Source organism: Rousettus aegyptiacus, unplaced genomic scaffold, assembly GCF_014176215.1.
Source record: "Rousettus aegyptiacus isolate mRouAeg1 unplaced genomic scaffold, mRouAeg1.p scaffold_m13_p_9, whole genome shotgun sequence".
NCBI classification, from domain to species: Eukaryota; Metazoa; Chordata; class Mammalia; order Chiroptera; family Pteropodidae; genus Rousettus; species Rousettus aegyptiacus.
Window position 1 is genome coordinate 100,712,991 of NW_023416312.1, and position 15,443 is coordinate 100,728,433.

General features: G+C 44.9%; 1 protein-coding gene across 4 annotated transcripts in view; it reads right to left on the minus strand.

The window, feature by feature from the left end:
- The window catches only part of MECP2 (methyl-CpG binding protein 2), a 59,855-nt gene that overhangs the window by 25,313 nt on the left and 19,099 nt on the right, over positions 1-15,443 (minus strand). The window contains exon 1 of one of the 4 annotated variants that reach the window (XM_036226580.1): positions 1,856-5,664. The exons of the other annotated variants lie outside the window; for them this stretch is intronic. The gene's annotated coding sequence lies outside the window, so the exon portion shown is untranslated. Of the gene's footprint in view, positions 1-1,855; positions 5,665-15,443 lie in introns of those variants that run through there. 4 annotated transcript variants of the gene reach the window in all.

The following is a 15,443-nucleotide window of genomic DNA, read 5'->3' on the forward strand; positions in this document are numbered from 1 at the left end:
TGAGGCAGCTTTACAAGGATGTTTACTGTTTTTCATAACATGGATGTCTTAGTCTGCCTGGGCTGCCATAACAAAATACCACAGATCGGGTGGATTAAACATTAGAAGTTTATTTCTCACAGTTCTAGAGGCAGGAAGTCCAAGATCAAGGTGCCGGCAGATATGGTATTTGGTGAGGGCCCTCTTCCTGGCTTGCAGACAGCCACCTTCTCACTGGGTACTCATGTGGCACAAGACAAGGAGAGAGCGAGCTCTGTGGTGTCTCTTCTCATAAGGACACTGATTCCATCATGAGGGCTCTGCCCTCATGGCGTCATCTAAACCTGATCGCCTCCCGAAGGCCCCATCTTCAAATATCATCACCTTGGAGGCCACGGCGTCAATGTGTGAATTTTGAGGGAACATAAACACTTCAATGCACGTTCTACTGTTAAACATAAAATGAAAAAGCAGGGCGTGGCCCTACAGATACTGCCTGATACCGCTTAAAACATCATCCAAAAGATGGAAGTGCGACAATTTGAATTTACTTATTGCCACTAAACCGTAGAATTAAAATGGTTAAGCCTGTAAATTTTATATGTATCTTACCATACTTTAAAAAAAAATCTAAGAGAAGGTAAGAAAGGAGAAAATATAAGGAATGGAAAATGTGGACAAAGTGGAATGCACAAAATAAAATGGTATAAACGGATCTAAATGCATCAGTAATTAAACAGATGTTAATGAACAAGACAGACAGAATGGATTTTTTTTTAAATCCAGCAACTCGCCATTTTCAAGAGCTACGTCTAGCCCCAAAAGACACAAAGGGAGGAAAACGGAAAGCAGCCATGCTGACCCGAAACGCAGTGGCGCAGCGCTAAGGCTAGGAGACAAAGCAAAAATCCAGGCGAAAACGCTGTTAATGAAAAAGAGGGTCGCTTCATAATGCCAAAAAGTTCAATTTACCAGGAAGATAAAAATCGTTTCTAAAACTGAAAACCCGGCCTCAAAATAAATAATAAAGCCCAAATTAACAAAGCCCACAGAGAAAATGACGGGTCCACCAGCATGGCAGGAGACTGTGTCAAATGTTCCCGAGCAGTGGGTAAATCGAGTAGATAAAAACGACAGTAAGAAGAGAAGACAATTTCATAACCCAGTGGATAAGACCGAGGTGACGAGCCCGTGCAGGCTCCTGCGTCCCTTCTCGGCGGCTGCACGCTCTGTGCAGTCACGCACTTCTCACCAAGCTGCGAAGGCTGGAGTCACGCAGACCACATTCTCAGACCACAGTGCACTTTAACTAGAACTTGATCTTTTAAAACAGTAACTAGAGAAAAAAAAAGCCATGTGCTTAGAAATTTAAAAAATACATTTCTAAATAATTTGTGGTTCAAAGAAAGAATCATAAAGGAAACTGAAAAAACCCTTTAAGCTGACTTAAAGTGGTAATACTACATACATATCAAAACTTGCGGGAAGCAGCTGCAATAGTTTGAGGGTCAGCTTTAGATGCTTATATTTGAAAAGAAGGTTGGAAATCAATGAGCTAAGTTTACAATTTAAGAACGGAGAACAAAGAAACCGGAGAATGTGCCCCCAGAAAGTGGAAGATAGAACGAAGATAAAAGCAGAACTTAATGAATTGGACACGCAGTAACACAGGACAATAACATGCACGGGTTCGCTCTTTGAAGACTTATTAAACCGACAGAATTTACCGAGACAAGGAAAAAAGGGAGAAGGTGCAAGTAAACAATTCCAGAATGAGAAAGGAGACATAAATCAGATGTTGCAGAGGCTTATAAAAAGACACGCACGACTATACACTAGTGAATTTAGTAATGTAGATAAATGGACAAAAACATACCTGAGTCACACTGACCCGAGCGGGTGTAGAGAAAATAAATCCAGGTTTCTGAGCATTTGTACATGCACAGAACGCCTGAAAGAACACACGCAGGCCCCTGGAAGCAGCCGTTGCCTAAAGAGGGGCCCGGGTGCTAGCGGGGACACTCACAGACCAAGCGTGAGTTTGCACTTCCTGAGCCGTGAGCCGTGTGGGTGGGACACCGCTCAACAGTGCACCCAGATGTGCCCACGGGCTGCGTGTGCAGGCTGGCCCCGGATGCGGGCGCCAGCCGTGCAGCAGGAAGGGACCTCGATACTGGCCGGCCCTAGGTCTTTCCTTTGTTTCTGTCCTTTCGATCTTTACAGATTCGGTAGGTGAAAATGGTATCGTCTTTGTTTTCTTTTTGAAATTAAAAATAAACTTTATTTTTAGGACAATTTTAGATTTATAGGAAAGTTGAGGAGACAACACCGACAGTTGCCATGTAGCACACATCCTTATTAAAGGTTATCTTGCATTACACAGCACAAACGAACCGATAGTGATACGCTATTATTAACTAAATTCTACACTCTAAACATTTTCGTTTTCATTTGTGTCTCTTCGATTGTCACTGAGGCAGAACTCTTTTCCTATCTTCATTAGCCACCTGTATCTCCTTTTATGAATTTCCTGTTTATTAGTGGTGAGTAGTGGTAAGTCAGCAATAATGACTGTTGCGTTCAAGTCTAGACTAAAAGGAAAATTTTAAAATCTGCCCAAGAGCGCTCATGATAAGTGACTGTTGAATAGCCCAAGATGACTGTTCTCACTGCCACGTCAGAGGCATTAAGCCTAGAATGATTCGTTGGATGGTGACATGCAGCTGAACTGTTTTCCCAGCCGAATCACTCCAGACTCGCCCAAATCGCATGGAACTGCACCTGAGCACGCACGCACGCATGCATTCACTGAACGGCCTATGTTGTCAAGCATGGTGCTTTGATGGAGGCCGCGGTGTGACGGAGAGCCAGCTCACAGGGGTACCACACTTCCTTACCCTCTTTCCAGAGGACCCTTTGAGCACTATCAGAACTCCTAAATTACTAGCCCGTTACCCAAATGGTGTATGGTGGATCCAAAAGCTCAGACCAGGACATTTTCCCACTCCTCCACAATCACTGCTTTACTCACTGTCTCACTGAACACTCAGCGACACGCAAAAGCGATGTTGAACTGAAGGCAACACTGAGGCTCGAGAAGGGAAAAGTAACTCGACAACTAGTAGGTAAAAAAGCAGGGATTTAAGCCTAAGGCAACGTAGTGCTCACTTTGGCAGCACATACACTACTCCTAAGGCAACGTGGCTCAAAAAACCTGTGTTATCTCAAGATAAAATTGTGAAAGCGTGTTTTTTCTGCGCCCAGACTCCATGCGCTGCATCAAAGTCTAACAGAAACCAACTCTCCAGCTAACTTCGATTACAAAGGAGTTCTTTGGCACATCTGGCAATGGAGAGAAGACTAGAGAACTGAGCCCAGAGAAGTGGTTACGTAAATGAGAACTAAGTTCAGCAAAGCAGCCGTACAACTGAAAACACAGCTAATGTGTACTAAAGGGACCAGCTGGCTGGGAAACCCACCCTGGGCACCACCATCACCTCGTCACTGGACATTAGCCGCTGCTGCTTGCTTCCTGACGCATGTGCCACTACCGTGACTTAACTCTACTTCTCAAGAGTCAAAGTCCCTGAAGGCAAAATGGATTTGGCCAGGCCTCAGTCTCACCACCATCCCCTAGCTTCCAGTGGGTAAGGGCATGGAATACCCATGCTCTGTGGCAGGCACTGCCGGCTGCCCCCAACCCCCAGGTTCTCTGTCTGCCTTCCTAAAAGGACCCTGTGCTCGGCCAAGGAAAGCTATTTCCTAGCTTCCCAGCAGAGTGGGGATGACGTTCTGGCCAATGAGACGGCGGCAGAGCGTGCTACCTGTTCTAGTCGTCGTCAGGCCTGCTCTTGCCCCGTGGACTACAGGCAGAGCACACATCCCTGCCCACCGGCTCCGTGCTTGCTCACGCCTGCTCTGGCTTCCACTGGGGGGACTGAGGAGGATGAGACTGTAAGAGGCCTCTGTGTCTCTGCTCACTCCTTCTGGGCTCCTCACGTCCACCTAGAAGAGACTGTCCCTGGCAGTTGTTTTTCTCTCCTGGGTCTTGAAACCACAAGCTTGAGAACAAATCTGAACCCCATCTTGCAGCTGATCTAGACCCATTAGTGAGAACTAAATGATTGCCGTTGTAGTCACTGTTTGCTCCTCAGTAAAAAATGCTAGATGTGGAGATGGAAATGAAAATTATTGAATGGGACTGGAAAGTAGGCTGGCAAGTGCCCTTCTGCCCTTTCCCCACAGTCTCCTTCTTCCTACTTGGAGAGGAAGATGCAATGGCTGGAGCTGCAACTGCCATCTTGTGACCACAGGCAACCGTGAGGAGCGAAGTCACCTGCTCAGGGTGATGGAGGAAAAAAATCAGGGGCTCTGGATCCCAGATATTCACGGACCCACTGCAGTGGCTGTGGACAGCCTGTCCCCAGTCTTCAGGGCACATGAGAAGAGGACACCACAAGCCTCCAACTCCGCTTTTAGGCTTTCTTAAGTCGAAGCTAGGGTTCACCTGCCTCCTACCCAAGATCCGCACAATGGGAGAGTCTTTTAACACAAAAAAAGTATCAAGGTGCTTAGAAACAAAAAAATGTTCACGATAAACTATATATGAGGTTTACTCACAAAACAGCTTTTTCACTAAGTTATCGCTATCACTATAACTCAAGCTATTGAAAAATGACAAAATAAACTCTGAGATTCTTTCTTCCTATTTCTGTTGGCTACAAATGCAGCCTGAGTTGTTTATAAGTGAATTCAAGAGACAAAAATAAACCCAGATAATTCAGAAGTACTGAGGACAACACATATGCCTTCTATGTGATAAGGTCCCAGTATTATTTATTCAAAGAAAACTTGCCTCATTGCAAAAATACAGAAAACTTAAAAATAAAACAATTAATGACAACACATCACCTCCTACAACACCAGATTCTTTTCCTTTCCTTCACAGTATGGGCGTCATAACCTGAACAGAACAAAACAAAAAACACTGTTCGAACGGCTGAGACTCAGACAAATTCAATCAGCCAAAGCACTTTGCTCTCCGCTACTCTGGCCCCCAGGCCGGGAGACGTGCGGCCCCAGCCTGCAGAGTGAGCCCCGACGCTAAGTGCAGACAGTAGGGGCGCGCACGTGCTCAGAGGTCACGCGGTGAGCCAGAAACCCTGCCCCTTACTGCTCCTGGGAGACCCGGGAGGGACTCCGTCAGCCACCCACACCAGGTGCTACACTAGGCGGGGGAAGGCCCTGAGGAGTCTGCTCCAGAAGTCTGTAGGGGTCACTAAGGGCCCAAGGGGGTAGTGCTCAGGCCCCTCGGGCCAGTGAGTCGGGGTGGGCAGTGCCAGACTCTTCTCAGGAATCGGTTCCTGAGGTTCTTGTCCAGTTAGGCGGAAAACCACAAAGGCCATTCTCATGGGTACTTTAAGCAGCACATCTGCTGGCAAAACACAAATGTTGTTACACAAATACCAAGCCACAGATTGCAAAGGCACCTGACAGCCTTTAAAATTCATTTCTCCTGTTTTGTAAAGCTGCATTGGGAAATCATGCTGTTAAATTATACACTCATAAAGGATGTATGTTTAAAAAGCGGGGCAATTGTATAGGTGCTATTTAGATGCTCATCGATTTATTCCATGTTTCTCGATAACTGCAAATCCCCAAAAAGTAACTCAAACTCTTAACTCCACATACTTGCCCCTTATGTGTACCTTTTGACTCCAGGTTGCAGGTTTGATTAACAGATAAACAATATTGTCCCTCTTGGCCACGTAGAAGCTAAAGGGTCAATAGCAGAACAGGGTGCATTCTTTTCTGCCTCTCTTAGCATTAGATGGAATCTTAGGGCAAGGTCCCACTTCAGAATTCATCCAGGCAGCCATCCATTCATCCGATAAGTATGCCAATTCTAGGCACTGGAGATACAGCAGGTAAGAGATGAAAGAAAAAAAGTCTCTGCCCTCACTGGGGCTTAGATTCTGGTGGGAAGGAGAGGAGGGAGACAGAAAGGGCGGGAACACAAATAAAACCAGTGAGTGAAATGGCATACAGCTCATGGTGACAAGTGCTGGGCGAGCAGGGGAAGTGGTGGGGTGGGGGCAGGAGTCAATTTTCAGGGAGGGCCGCAATGGGAAGGTGACGCTTGAGCAGACTTGAAGGAGACCAAAAAGAGAGCCGTGCGATACCTGGTAGAAGAATGTCCCCAACAGAGGGAAGGACAGGGCCACAGCCCCAAGGCAGGGGTGTACCTGGAGGGCTCAGGGAGGAGCAAAGAGGCCAGGAAGGCCACAGTGGATGAGTGACAGGAGAGCAGCAAAAGAGGTGATCGCACTGGGCCTTGTATGCCACTGTAAGGACTTCGGCTTTGCCTCCATGGGAGAGGGGAGCCCACGGGAGGGTCCTAAACAGAGGAGCACCACACTCTGGTCCAACTGTTACAGGACTGAAGAGACTCAGGGGGCAAGGGCAGAGGCAGGTGGCGAGGCTGGGCACTTGGACCAGGAAGGGACCAGAAAAGATGGGGCAAACTCGTTACGGAGAAGCACAGGGATCGTGGATGGATGGGACGTGGTGTGAGGGAGAGCACTGTGCGGGAAGAGCAGGGAGAGAGAAGGTGCTGGGGCTGGGGGTCAGGTGTGAACAGGTTCAGCCGGAGAGGCCTGTTAGAGGCTGGGCAGAGATGCTGAGTCAGCACTGGAAGCACAGGTCTAAAGTGCAGGTGACCCAGTCAGCCTGGAGACAAATCTGGTAGCCAGTGGCTTGCAGATGGAACAGAGAGCCACGAGGCTGGACCAGATCGCCTCGGGAGTGAGGGTACAGAAGGGAAGTGTGAGCCCGAGGCCCTCCAACACCACGTGGGGCGCTGAGGAACACCCAGGCACCATTCCAGGTGCCTGAGCTACCTGTGCAAATAAACACAGTGGCCAACCCTGCCCTGTCGAGCTCTGCCCCAGCACAGACGACAGTTAAGCTAAACGCGATCGGTCGTCTATGCTGTTAGAAGGGGACCAAAGCTGTGGCTTGGAAAGAGCAGGGTGGTCTGGGTAGGCCCCACTGAGAAGGTGCACACTGGTGCAAAGCCTCATGGGAGAGAAGGGACTGACTCACACGGACACTGGGGGCACTGACGCTGACAGGCTGGGGAAGAGGAGAAGTGGCAACTGGCTCGGGGATTTAACAACACAAAGGTCATCGGCAAAGGACCGACTGGGGTTGGGCTCAAAAAAGCATGCGGAGGGGCAGAGGGGAGCCTGCTGGAGGACGGAAGCGGAGGAGCTGGAAGGGCGGTGGGACCCAGAGCAGCTTCGCTCCAGGTGGGCGAAGCAGCAGCAGCATTCTTGCGGGGTGGGAAGGAGCCAGCTTTGAGGGAGGACTCTGATGCGGGAGAGGCCTGGAGAGACCCTGGACAGAGCAGAAGCGAGGGCCCAGGGGAGGGGCGAGGAGACGCGGGGCCGCCGGCGTTCTCCTCCGACAGCTCCCCTGCTCTCTGGGAACCAGGAAAAGAGGTATCAGCTGCAAGATGGTGTGACAGCTGATGAGGAGGGTGGGAGAAGCGAGGAGACAGGAGACACCGGGGAGTTGCAGTGGGCCAGCTGGGCAGCGTGGCGCTCTCCTGGAGTGGACGTGAACTTGAACCGGGAGCAGTCGGGGGGCCATGTTCAGCCACATGGCAGAGCAGGGATGGGGCAGGCAGATGACCGAATTTCACCCGGGGTTGGGGCTTCATCGACTGAGCGTGACAAAGCAAGAAAGTGGTGAGGCTCCGGAGGTGGCCCGCCAGGGAGCAGTCCCGACGTGTCCGAGTGCGAGGGCGGCGGGGCCAGAGGAGAGAGGGTGCCGTCACTGGCGCCTGGGGGCCCGCGAGGCAAGGGATGAACAGAGTCGGGCACAGAGGCTGTGAGCTGAACGCACAGGACGGTCCTTCTTTTGCAGGAGACAAAAATAATTGGGACTAAATTTTCTGGCACCAGCCCCAGCCATTATTAAAAGTTGTTTAACTCTGGTGGGAAAGAATAAAAAGATGTGGCTGTCCTTCAGAACATGCGCACCTTTAGCAAGTTGTCTTGAAGAGCACGATTATGTATTTTAACACCTTCAAATGTTTCGTTTCCACGTCTAGTCCTAGAACAAGGTTCGGAAGCATGAGAATGGACTAAGGGAACACTTGATTTAAGCACACGAACTTTCCAGTGAATACCGAGGGTTGTCCTATTCCAGCTGCCGAGCTGTGGCAACCAGACCGAGGTTTGTGGGTGCCGCGTGGAGACTACGCAGGACAAGATGAGCATCTCGGCAAGGCCACCGTGAACTCCCTTAGCTGAACTACTGCGTCGTGCTACACGGAACAGAACTGAACCGCCACCGCCCATCTACTCACAGCCTGGATCCACTGGAAACAACTGCTCTGTGGGGATCCTGGCCTTCCCTGCGCCCTTCTGTCCTGGAGATGGCCAGGATTCTATGGTGGGTTCAATGGTGGTCTCCAAAAGGCTTGCATCTGTCTTAACCCTCAGACTTATGAATGCAACCTTATTTGGAAAAGGGGTCTTTGCAGATACAGCTAAGTAAAGGATCTCAAGCCTCTGGAGTGAATAGGTCCTTTGAGACCTTGACTTTGGACCTCTGGCCTGCAGCACTGTGCAAGAATACACTGCTGTCGCTGTAAGCCACCCAGTTTGGGGCACTTTGTTGCAGCTGCCCCGTAAACTCGACAGCTTCTACTTGAGCTCTAATTCTCACTAGACTCCTGAGCTTCAACACAGGACCCATGCGCCTGCCCAAAGCCTGCCTTCGGGTGCTCGCTCGCCACGCCAGGCCTCTACCCCTCCTCCTCACGCAAGCATGCTCTCTCAGTCACCCACCCGAAAAAGACCCACTGCGACCCCACATCGCCCTGGAGCCCATCCCCATTTCTCTGGTCCCCACCACGGCAAAACTTTTCAAAAAGAGTTGTCTACACGGGCTCTCCACGCCCTCACCTCCCACTCGCCCGGTCCAATCTGGCTTTTGTCCCCATCACCTCTGATAAAGTTCACCACATCACAGCTACCTCCCTGCTTAAAATCTTTCACGAGAGGATGACCAACCGCACAGACGCATTACTACCTAGCCCTTCAAACCTCAAGGCAGCGAAGTAGAGATGTGTGGAGAGGAGGACACCTCTCACGGCGACGACAGCAGGAGGGGACTTGTGAGCAGGTGAGACATGTACGACAAATCTCCAGATGCTGGAAGTAAGAGGGGCACGTTGCTGGCTAACAGAACAGAGCAGAGTACGTAGTACAAGGGAGCTACGATGATGGGAGTCCATGTGCCTATTAGAACCCCAAGAAGCTCACAGAGTAGAGCAGACCAAGGGCAAGCAGCGCCCCTCAGATTCTCACGTACACGTGGGTCACCTGGAGGCTCTGCTGTCAGCCTCTGCCCCGGAAGGTTTGGGACAGGGCGGCGCCAGCAAGCTCCCAGGTGAGGCCAGGGCTAATCAGTGGGGCACACTTGGAATGGTAAGTTGCCACTTTGCCGCACAGGCAAGAACCCAAAGGGTCTTTTCTAAATCAATGGCTGGAACCTGCCCTTCCTCCCACGGCCCCTGGTATGGCTGGCAGCAACCCAGGTGAACTCCACCTCTTTTCTGGCCTCTGAGGGCCCATGGCACAAGGACTGACTCCACTCAGCGTCCCCCCAAAAACGAGTCTGCTGGCCAACCTGCCTTGCCCCCTACAGAAAGCCTACTCCAAACTCCCCTCAGGGGAGAGCCCCCACAGGAAACGGGCGACGCCACCGGAGCAGGGCAGAGCGCCAGCTACCCAGGCCTCTCGTCTCCGACCCGAACAGCTCTTTGGGATCAGAGGAAGAGCCCAGCAACATGGAAGAGACACCGAGTCTGTCCCCAGATGAAGCACATAATATTCTTGGAGTAATTCTGGAAAATAATACAGTCATAAAACCAGAACAAAATGTCCACAACAAGAAAGAAACAGACATGATAAAAGAGCTCAGAATTAAAAACAGGTTAGCTACAAATACAGAGCGACGGCGTGGCACTGTTTACAGGAGGACTGAAAAGGGCCCGAACGTCCATCCACGGGGAGCTGCTGGACTGAAGCCTGGGGTCGCTACACAACAGAGTCTGCGCAGCAGGAGCAAGAAGGAGGAAGGGAGAGCCCACGCCGCCACGAGCAAGGAGGGTGTCTATGCTGACGGGGGTGACCTTCGGGAGAGACGAAGTGAGAGCAAACTAAAAACAAGGTGTGGAACAGTATATCTGGCATGCTAACTTTTTATGTAAGAAAGAAGAAATTAAAAAATACGTACATTTACTGGCTTATCTTTGCAAGAGGAAACACAAGAAGGGTGAACAAGAAATCAAACCCCAGTCACCTGTAAGGGTCGGGGAAACAGGATCAAAGGGGATAGAGACAAAACTGTGACTTCTGAGGAGTGGCGTGTTTTAAAATTCAAGCCGATTATGCTAGATTCAACAGATATCAAATTGCATTTCACTAAATATAATCAAACAAATACAGCGAAAGAGAATTACAAAAACGATACGTATCGTTTACGTGCACATAAAAAGTGCACATAGGCCACTAACATAAAGAATCACTACTATATTTCTAACTTTCGTTATTCCACAATTATAACTAAACAAAGATCACTGAAATAGTAATTCCCTGTATTAAATTAGGCTTGTCTTTGGAACCATTAAATACTTTATGTATTCTAAAAATAGAGAAGCAAGCGAACCACAAAACTGAAAACAAACAAACTGTATATCAAATCCATAACATAACCACACAGAAGAGAATTATTCCAAGTGGCTTTTCCCCCAACACATTGTAAAGAAAAATTCAAACATACAGAAAAATTTAACAAATAAACACCCACATAGTAATCATCTAGATTCGACCATTGACATCATTCATCCATTCATCAATCCATTTATATTTGATGCGTTCCAAAGTTTCCACACCAGTACACTTCATCCCCAAACACTTCGGCATGCATATCATTAATGGGAATTGAAAAGTTATTTTCAGCTTTTCAGGTAAAATGTACATGCAGTGAAATAACAAATGCTAAGTGTGGCATTTGCTGAGTTCTATCAACTGCATGCACCTGTATAAGCTAAACCCCTATGAAGATGGAAAATGTCATCATGGCCATGGAAAGTTCCCGAGTGCCACTTCTTAGTCAGTCCTATCCCACACTCCCAGCAACATTTGGTGTTGTCAATTTTGGCCATTCCAGTGGGTGTGTAGTGGTATTTCATTGTGGCTTTAATTTGTATTTCTTTGATGACTAATGCTAATCACTTTTTCATAGGTATACTGGTCATCACTCAGATGTCCTCCTTTGTGAAGTGTCTATTCGAATTTTTTCACCTTTTAAAAATAGGTTTTTTATTGAGTTGTACTTCTTTATATGTTCCAGTACAATTCCTTTGTCAGATATATGCCTTTCTGTTTTCTCTGTGACTTATTTCAACTATGTTTTCAGTGACTTGTCTTTTCATTTTCTTCATGGTATCCTGAGGAGCAAAAATTTTGAATTTTAATGAAGTCTAATTTACCCATTTTCCCTTTAATAGTTATTGCTTTCTGTAGCCTAAGAATCCTTTATCTTCAGGATATTCTCCTATGTTTTCTTCTAGAAGCTTTATATTTTAGCTTTTAAAACATTTAGGTCCATAATCCACCTTAAATTAATTTTTACGTATGGCGCGAGGTGGTATTACATGTCAGATTATGTCCTCTCAAAGAAGATAACGTTGAAGGACCTAACCCCTAGTAACTAAGAATGTGACCTTATTTGGAAATAAGGTCCTTGCAGATGTAATTAGTTGAGATGAGGTTATCCCGGAGTAGGGTGGATCCCTATTCCAATATGACCAGTGTCCTTATGAGAAGATAGCCATGTGAAGACACAGACACAGAGAAAATGAGAAAAGATGATACCGGAGTGATGCCGCTTCAAGTCAAGGAACACCAGAGATTGCCAGCGAACCACCGGAAGGAAGGAAGGGGCAGGGAAGGATTACCCTCCGGGTTTCAGAGGGAGCAGAGCCCCACAGACACATTCTGTTTTAAGCCACCCAGTTTGTGGTACTTTGTTATGGCAGCCCTAGGGAGCTAATATGGTAGGGTCGAGGTTCAATTTTGTCTGGTATGGATGTCATTTGCTATCATCTAGAACTATCCGCTTAAAAGGCTTTCCTTTCTCCCACTGAACTGCCCTGGCACCTTGTTAAAAATCAAATGATCACAGAAGTTAGGTCAATTTCTGGGCTCTCTAGTCCACTGAATTATAAATTTATCCCTATACGAGTACCAGGCAGTCTTGATTATTGCAGACTTACAGTAAGTCAGTCAGTCAGGTAGTATAAATGTTCCAATTTTGTTCTCTTTCAAGATTGTTTTTGGATACTCCAAGTACTTTTCATTTGCATTTCCATATACATTTTAGAATCAGCATGTTGACTTCTATTAAAAAAACCTGTAGTTATGATTGGGATTATGCTTAACCTGCAGATCAATACGAGAACTGACACTGTAAAGATTATTTAGTCTGCCAATCCATGAGCATGGTATAGCTTTCTATTTATTTAATTTAGATCTTTAATTTCTTTCAGCAACATTTTCGGTTTCGCTGTATAGATTTTGTACATTTTTCATTGAATTATTCCTATTGGTACTGCAGTGTAAATTTCTTTTCCAGTTAATTTTTGTATAATTGACCTTGTACCATGAGGTCTTGCTGAATTCATTTCAGTTCTAGTAGAATTGTTTTCTTGTGTTTCTTTTTTATATTCTTTCGAATTTTCTACATTACCTCCAAAATGAAAGTTTTACTTCCTTTTTATATATTTTTATTTGTTTAAATTGGTTTCAAGTATACAGTGCATTTCGTTAGACATATTCCTTTTAATATTAATGCCTTATATCTTTTTTCTTGCCTTAACATACTGGCTAAAACCTCTGGTACAATGCTCAATAGAAGTATTAAGAGTGGACATCTTTGCCTTTTTCCTGATTTTAGGGGTAACGTGTTCAATATTTTACTATTAAACGCAATTTATCTGTAGCTCTGTTATAAATGCATTTTATCAGATGAGGAAGTTCTCTCCTATTCCTAATCTGCAAAGTTTCCATTATGAATTGGCGCTGATTTTTATCAAATGCTTTTTCTATATTCACTGAGATAATTATGTGGTTTTCCTCCTTTATTCCCTTACAGACTGCTTTCTGAATGAAAATATTTTGTATTTCTGGGATAAGTCTCACTTGGCTGTATTATCTTTTTTATATATTGTTGGATTTGATTTGCTAATACAGTCATGTGCCACTTAACAATGGGGATATATTCTGACAGATGATTAAGAAATTTCATCATTATGCAAACATAGGTTTGTGTACTTACACAAACCTAGATGGTAGAGTCTACTACTACACACCTTGGCTAAATGGTACACCATCATACATCCAATCCATCATTGACCGAAATGTTGATATGCCACACGCAACTGTATTTTATTAAGATATTTACATTTATGTTCACGAGGGATATTGATGGACAATTTTCTTTTTATGTAATGTCTTTATAAGATTTGGTATCAGGGTTATGCTGGACTCATAAAACAAATATGAAGTGTTTCTTCTTCCTCTTCTCTTTCTAAAGGCTTATGCTTATGTAAGATCGGTATTATTTCTTAAATGTTTGATAAATTTAACCACTGAAACCGTCTGGACCTAAAATTTTCCTTGTAGAAAAATATGTGGATAAATTTTTCAATATTGAATTAAATCTTTTTACTAAAGGACTATTAATAGTTTCTATTTCATATTACATAAGATTGATATGTCTTGTTATTCAAGGAATTTGTCCATTTCATCTGAGTTGTCAACTTCAGCTGTTCAGAACATTCACTTTAATCCTTTTAACGTCTGGAGAGGCTTTAGTAACATCCCCCTTTATGCCTGATATTGCTAACGTATGTGTTCCTCTTTTTATCTTGATTAGTCTGGCCAGGGGAGTATCAACTTTGTTGATATGTTCAAAGAACCAACTTTGACTTTGTTAATTTTCTCTATTCTTTGTCTTGTTTTCTATCTCATAGATTTCTGCACTTACCTTTATCACTTCCTTTCTTCCCTCTACTTACTTTGGGATTACTTTGCTCTTCTTCTAGCTTCTTAAGGTAGAATCTTAGATCGCTAATTTTATACTTTTCTTCTTTTCTAATAAATGCATTTAAAGCTATAAATTTCCCTATAAGCACTCCTTTATCTGAATTCTATAAATCTTAATATGTTGTATTTTCATTATAATTCATTATTGCTTGAAATGTTTTATAATTTTTCTTGTGATTTTTTTCTTTGACCCATGGGTTACTTAGAAATGTAGTTTAATTTTCAAATATTTGTTTTTTCTTCTAGATCTTGTTGTTATTTCTAATTCCATTTTAATCATAGAACGTAATCCATAGGATTTCAAGCTTCTGAAACTTACTGAGACTTTTTATGACACACTGTTGAACTGTATCATGTACACATGAAAAGAATGTGTTATGAAATTATTTTATTATTGTTGTTGTATTACTCTATAAATGTCAATTAGGGCACGGTGGCTAGAATGTTCAGACCTACATACTTACTGATTTTTTTTATCTAGTTCTACCAATTGTTGAGAGAAGGGTAGTAGAATTACCGAGTATGGTTACGGATTTGCCTATTTCTCTCTTTAATTTTGCCAGTTTTTCTTCATGTATTTTGTAGCTCTGTAATTACGCAAATATACATTGATGGCTGATGTCTTTCTGATGAACTGATGCTTTTATTACTATGAAATGTGTCACTTTATCTCTGGTAATATCCTTTGTTCTGAAGTCTGCCTTTTTAATATTAATATAGCCACTCCAGCTTTCCCGTGCTGTCTATATGGTATATTTGTTTCCATCCTTTTATGTTCAACCTAGGTATGTCTTTATATTAAAATTGCTTATCTTATAGATAACATACAGTTGGGTCTTGCTTTTTAAGCCAACCTATCATCTATAATTTAACTGAAATGCTTAGTCTATTTACATTTAATGTAATTATTGCTATTATTAGATTTAGGACTACTGATTTGTTCACTTGTTACAGGCATATTTTCTTTTATGTCTTTGAGCCTAGTTACAACAGCTGCTTTAAAATCCTTCCTTGCTAATTCCAACATCTGGGTCATCTTGAGATAGACTGCCGTTGACTGCCTTTTCTCTTAATGAGAGTGAGCAAAGTATGACCTGCAGGCCCAATCTGACTGCCTGTTTTCGCGAATAAAATTTTACTGGAACACAGCCATGCCTATTTGTTTACATACTGTCTATAGCTGCTTTTGTACTATAACAGCAGAGTTGTGCACTTGTGACGGAGGTTATATGGCCTGCGAAGCCTAAAATAGTTACTACTTAAGAAAAAAAACTGCTG